This window comes from Neltuma alba, unplaced genomic scaffold (genome assembly GCF_004799145.2).
Source record: "Neltuma alba isolate B1F8T4 unplaced genomic scaffold, ASM479914v2 tig00012772_pilon, whole genome shotgun sequence".
Taxonomy (NCBI): domain Eukaryota; kingdom Viridiplantae; phylum Streptophyta; class Magnoliopsida; order Fabales; family Fabaceae; genus Neltuma; species Neltuma alba.
In genome coordinates this window covers 125384-132386 of record NW_021637180.1, presented here as the reverse complement: position 1 = coordinate 132386, position 7003 = coordinate 125384, and positions in this window count along the sequence as shown.

The following is a 7003-nucleotide window of genomic DNA, read 5'->3' as shown; positions in this document are numbered from 1 at the left end:
TTGGAGTTCACATAAAGTGATGTTGGTAAGATGAAGTATTTAGTAAATTGATATTTCTTTTTTTGAGTTTCCAAAATTTTATGTTAAGAAATATTTTGAAATTTTACTTGAAAATCTTAGAACTGACAAATTTTTCCTATTAAATTCATTCTCAAATTTTTTGTGAAGGTTGGTATTACACATATAAATTAAATAATGTTATTTCTTATTTTTCATACTAAGAAGATTTATCTACTATAAGGAGAGTAATGGTCAAACTATTACCAAAAAAAAAAAAGAAGAAGAAGAAGAGAAATTTCCTTTGAATTGGTTTTAAAAAAAAAAAAATTTTAAACATATTCTTACATGTTAACGAACCTAATAACAATAAGATCATTGGATGACAAATTCTTATAAATTCTATACTTACATGAGAAATGTTATAAATGAGTGACCAAAATATATATATAATAAAATGAATGAGTACTTTAGATAATTAATAATAGAGAACAAATATTCTTGTACTCCAAGTATTATTTAAAGTGAAATATTGGATGAGAAAGTATGAGTAATTATTGTGAGTATTATCCATATGAAAGTGTTACTATTGGTATTAATAGACGATAGTAAATTGGATTAGGCCACTGATCTTCTTATAAGCTTGAAAATATTGATGTACACATATATAAGATTTTTGAAATTTTATAGTTATTTTATTTTTATTTGGAAGCCCTCATAAACTATGTTTTGACAAATAATGTATCTTATGAATATATGTGTGTGTGTGTATATTCCTTCTGTATGTGTATGCTTAGTATGTTGTTGATGATATATTAGTTTGGTATTGTGTTGGTCACTTGTTTGAGTGTATTGTTCCTACTTGTTAAACTAATTTAAAATCAACAATCTAAGACATACCATTATGTAATTTCATACTCTCATGTCATAATGGCTTATTTTGAAACAATCTCAATGTTGAATAATGAACAAAATACATATACATAGGAAAGAGTTGATTGGTTTAATGATAAGCATTACATTAGAAAGTAAGAACCTATTTCAGCTTGTTTACACCCATAAGATGATATTAAATAGTATTCAATGAATATATACATGTGTGTGTATGTTAGATATAGTATCGAACTTCATGCATATCTTATATGACTGTTTTGCTACTAGATCATTACTGAATGTTCGGATTAAAAAAAAAAATCCTTAAAGAGAGTTTTAAAAAAAAAATACTGTGAACTAGAGAATTTTTTGTGCAAATAAAAGAAAGGGACATTCCTTAAATTATAATTTGCCCAGTATTTTTTTAATCAAAATTCCTTCTTCGTTCATGAATATTTTATTCAGGAAGTTATAGACAATTATTTGAAAATATTACAAAATATTGGGGAATAATGGTAAATAATGACTATAGGTGTGAGCTTGTTTTTAACATACATTTGTTTAGATGAGAAGATGAAGTTGTATTGAAAATGGCATGCATAGTGTTAATTGTTTCTAATTATATTTTGAAATAGTAATATAAATTACTATAGTCAAACATTTTGATTAAACTCTAAGATTTGTTTCCTGAGAAATTAGAGGATAAGATTATTCATGATTTTAATGGATGTTTAGGATTGTGTATGTATGAAAAGTTTTATAAACGTTAATATGAGTTTATAGATCAATTCATGAATTATGAAAAGCTATTAGTGAATAAAAATAATGTTTGGAATCTTTATAAGAAAATTGATTTTTTTATGAAAATTTTAGTATAAATATGAATAGAACAAAGAATGAATTATTGAACCTTAGAAACACTGTTACAATATAAGTGTGACATTTCTACTCTTTTTTTTATTTCATAGTTGCTGGAGTTTATATAAATGTCATTGTAATTTTGTTCTTTTAGTAAGAGGGGAAAAAAAAAAAGAGTTTCAATGAATTGATTATAACATGTAACGGTATAATTTTGCATGTTATAAACTAATGTGTTTTGTGCAAAAAGCTAAAACATATATATATTTACTATTTAGGAAGGGGCATTTACACCTAAGGTATAAGGTAATTGTCTCTATATGTGGATGTGAAACAATTTATTTGCATGAAATTAACATAAATAAGTGGGAAAAAAAGAGATAGAGTAAATTGGCTGAGATTTTTGACAAAATAGTAGAGTTGGTAATATAAAATGCATGGCTCCTAAGATTTTTATTTTAAAAAATAAAATAAAAAGAAAATAGAGATAAAAAAATAATAGTTAGACTAGAAAATTATGAATAGATGAGAATAAAAGTTGTAAGTGAGAGTAACGTAATGAAATTGTGGTTCAAGAATTTTAGGGAATATATATGTATATGACATGTATGTGTGGTGATACAAATGTGAAAGTTAAACAACAACATTATATATCCTAGAGATAAAATATATATATATATATATATATATGAGATAGTGAATGGCATGATAAACTTATTTGGAACCTAAATTTTGAGGACAAAATTTCTTTTAGGAGGGAAGAATTGTAACATCCTAATTTTTATATATCTAATATTTAAACAAATTTTTATAGAATAGGTAGAGGTTAAATATACATATATGTAATTAAAATAATTCTGATTTTATGTGTGTGTGTGTGTGTGTGTGTGTGTGTATGAGAAAATGAATAAAATAGCGATGTTAAGAAGTCCCACATTGATTAAATGATAGGAAGTGGATAAAATAGCAATGTTAAGAAGTCCCACATCGACTAATCTTTAGAGTGAAGGAGTTTGAGGAGCCTATATATAGGAGATAGTGAGTGGAGCTTGAAGTGAGTAAATAATTTTCGCACATATCTGAGGTAGTCTTAGAAAAGTGCTAGTTTTGAGTTTATTAACCGTTGGATCGGACTGAAATTTGGTCAGCCCATTTGGAACATCCAAATCGTTAATTTCAACGGTTGGATCATCATTTTGATCTCTGAGTTACAAGTTATTAGGTACGTTTTTAACTTATATCTTTTGGATTTAGCAGATAGAGTCCTGAATAGTAAATTAGTATTTTAAAGTTCATTCACCGTTAGATTGAGCTATAATTTGGAGGATAGTATCATGATAGATAGGAAATTAAATTCAACGGTTAGATTAAGGGATTAACTTCTGTAGTGAGAATAACCTGGTTCGTACTAAGTCTATTTGTCTAAGTCTTTGAAGATGGAATATAAGTTATAAATTTATAGTTTGTCTATTTGCATTATGAATTTGATGATTCTAATAATATAATCTAATAATTAAAGGATATTTAAGTAAGGAAAATTTAGGAATCGAGTCTAAATCATATATATATGTTCTCATTCCAAACCTTAGAGAAATGTCTTTTAGGCTAGAGTTCTGAGTAAAATTAAAGCTTTTAGAGGAGGAGTTAGAGGCTAGAATTTTGTGAGTAGCCTACTCTAATACTATAGAGATAATATTTTAATTTTGTTTGTAGATATAAACTCTATTGTGGCATTTTCGAGGTTGGACTCTGGTTGTAGTTGACTGTTAGCTAGGAGACCAGGTAACTAAATTTCTATCTGTTGCATGCTCTAGTATGAAGTTGGTGAGCGGCTTTATAACTAATTCTATAAAAGTATATTACGTTTTGTATGAACTGTCTTGTGGGATGCTATTTTAAAAAGGATTGACATAGTTTGTATTGCAAGAAATTGGTGATCATGATTATGGTGTATTATTATGAAATTTGTTGATTATGCATATAAATGTGTCATTTTGAACCCTGTGCATCTATTTTGGGTGGGGAAAGGAGATAATTGGAGTTATTGAGATTCATATACTTGCCACGTGGTATTAGCCTCCATACGGAGCTCTATGGTTGGCTACTATTATTGTCCCACTAGTTCTTCGAGGGACTGCGACACCCCACTAGTTCTTCGAGGGGGACCCATGGTCCACCGAGTGCTCTGTGGTCTTTGGCCGGTCCACATCATTCGTGTGGTGAGCTTGTCAGAGTTGCCAGTCAAATGGAAAGAACTTAGCCCATGGGTCCAGTCGGCGGAAATAAGGAGGATATAAGGATGGATTTGGGTTCAGGAATTGCATATGACATGAGATATTCATTGATATTTATATCTTTTAAATAAATGACAAGTATGTTTTTTTTGAAATGTATCAATTGCATGAGAGTGGTGGAAATATTTGTCTTATATGATTATTGTGAGTTTAAATGTTAAATAAATGTTTATAATTATTATTAACTCTGTGTATCCCACCTGACACCTCGCTAGCCCATGCTAGGGTGTGTGATAGGTAGGGATTTAGTTACTGAGACGTTGTCTCATCCCTATTGTTTAACATTTTTCAGGTGAAAGCTTTAAAGGAGGGACGTCAGGGAAGGCTCAGGAGGAGTAAAGCTACATTAGTAACTTGTAGCGTCTCCTCGGTTTATGAGCTATGTTGTATCCTGTATATTGCCACCTTAGGATAAATTGGTTTTAATTGATTCATGCATTATTATTTCTTATGTCCTTTGAGTGTACTATTGTGGTATGTGTGCTGATAGGTGGCCAGAGGCCTAGGATCGCATATTCGCATGTGATTTGTTTATGAATTTATTATAAAGTATGAATTAAGATTTAATTTTTAATATTTTGATTTATGAGCTATATTATATGTTGTTTTATAACCATATTAGATAAGATTGATCCTTTCTTATATAGTTTGTATTTAAATGAGTTAAGAAAAGTTCTTTTATCCGTGATAGGATGTATGATTGAGTGCTGCTCTTTTCTATCACGGATAACAATATTATATAATTAGTTAGTGTAGATGATTGTGATATAATTTGAGTTTGTATTTAGCATGGTTTGGTTATAAAAAGTTATTTTTTAAAGTTACTATTAAAAAAAAATAGGTTTATCTGTTTATTTAGGAAGGTTGTTTCATTTTGGTATCAGAGCAAACGGTCTTGCAACTCTGTGGTTTGTTTATTGCATTGCATATAGATGATGGTGGCATTATACAGCTTTCAACATATCCTTCCCTGTCAACCTCTTAGTTTTGTGTGTTATATTATTATTATTATTATTATTATTTCTTTTGTTTTCTTTATATTAAGGTGGGTTGCATCCTTAGGAGGGAAGAAAGAGTACAAAACTAAAAAGTTCAAAATATTATTATTATTTTTGTATTTGTAACTAAAAACAACATAATGTTGAGCCAGATGAAGGAGATGATGTTATATTTTTATGAGTAAATTTCAAAGTTAGGAATAAAAATAATAGAATGAGATGTCAAATAAACAATACATAAGAAGAATAATGTGTATTAACCTTGATAACTAAGTTTTACATTGCATTTAACAACAAAATTATATGAGAATTGTGTCTTTTAATGTAAATATAAACTATTGACCTGATTAAAAATTTATATTGATAAGAGTGTAAACATATGTTTATAGAAATTTGTTGTATAGTTAAACTCTTCATAAGAGAAGTAAAAATATAAATTTTATGGTAGCTTACCTCTTGTTATTTTCCTAACAACTAATTCGTTATGAGAGTTGATAAATATATTATCAATATTTTCTTACTAATAGGAGGAAGACATAGGGCCCTTGTGAAAGGAAATTAATGAATAGGTGTGAAAAATACTTGTTTTGGGGACTTTTAAGTTAGTGACGAATAAGATTGGATGATATTAATGAATGTTTGTAAAGTATATGTTAAATTTGTGTGATTGTATTACCATGTATTAAGTTTTGATAATAGGTATTTGTGTTGATAGTATCAATAATAATAAATGTAACTAAGTAACTTCCAAATGCATGGAAGACAGCATTTTATATTAATACCTTGAACTACAAATGATATAAATACTAGTCATTCAACAATAAAGACATACAAATAAGATGTTTGGAAAAATAATAAAATTTAAATGAGTACTTCTAATTAAGAGATGTGAAACACATTGCTTTATGTTAGATGACCTCTAAACTCATCTCACTAGGTTATGTAGCTTATGATTCAACCTAAATGCTATAAAAAAAAAAAAAGACTTTTTGAAATTAGGAGAGATTTAAATACTATATAAATTGTTATAGATCATAAAAAGAGAGAGAGAGAGTTATTGTGAGATCCAAATAATAATTGTGTTGTGCAATCAATGGTATAGAATTGCCTTTTGTGTTTTTCCCCTATTATATATGTTTGTGTTTGATGCTTGATGTCGTAAATTGTGTATTGAATATAACTACTTTTATGTATTTTTCTTATTAATATAATTGATCTATTAAAAAAAATGGAGAAGTAGAAGTAGTAGTAGAGATTAACCATTCCGAATACCGATAAACAAGAAAAGGATTTAGTAAGTGAAACTTAAGGATGTCACAAATATGTTGATGATAGACATTTTGAATTAAGCATAAGACCATGGGTAGTAGTAAAGACACTATGACACTATGAAATTATGAATAAATATATTGTACAATAGAGTGGCGAAACTTAAATGAATGAAAGATTTTTTCGATATATATATATTTAAGTATGGATTCATTTGTATTAATGTATTGTTTTTGACTTAGAGTTCACATAAAGTGATGTTGGTAAGATGAAGTATTTAGTAAATTGCTATTTCTCTTTTTGAGTTTCCAAAATTTTATGTTAAGAAATATTTTTGAAATTTTACTTGAAAATCTTAGAACTGACAAATTTTTCCTATTAAATTCATTCTCAAATTTTTTTGTGAAGGTTGGTATTATACATATAAATTAAATAATGTTATTTCTTATTTTTCATACTAAGAAGATTTATCTACTATAAGGAGAGTAATGGTCAAACTTTACCAAAAAAAAAAAAAGAAGAAGAAGAGAAATTTCCTTTGAATTGGTTTTAAAAAAAAAAAAATTTTAAACATATTCTTACATGTTAACGAACCTAATAACAATAAGGTCATTGGATGACAAATTCTTATAAATTCTATACTTACATGAGAAATGTTATAAATGAGTGACCAAAATATATATATAATAAAATGAATGAGTACTTTAGATAATT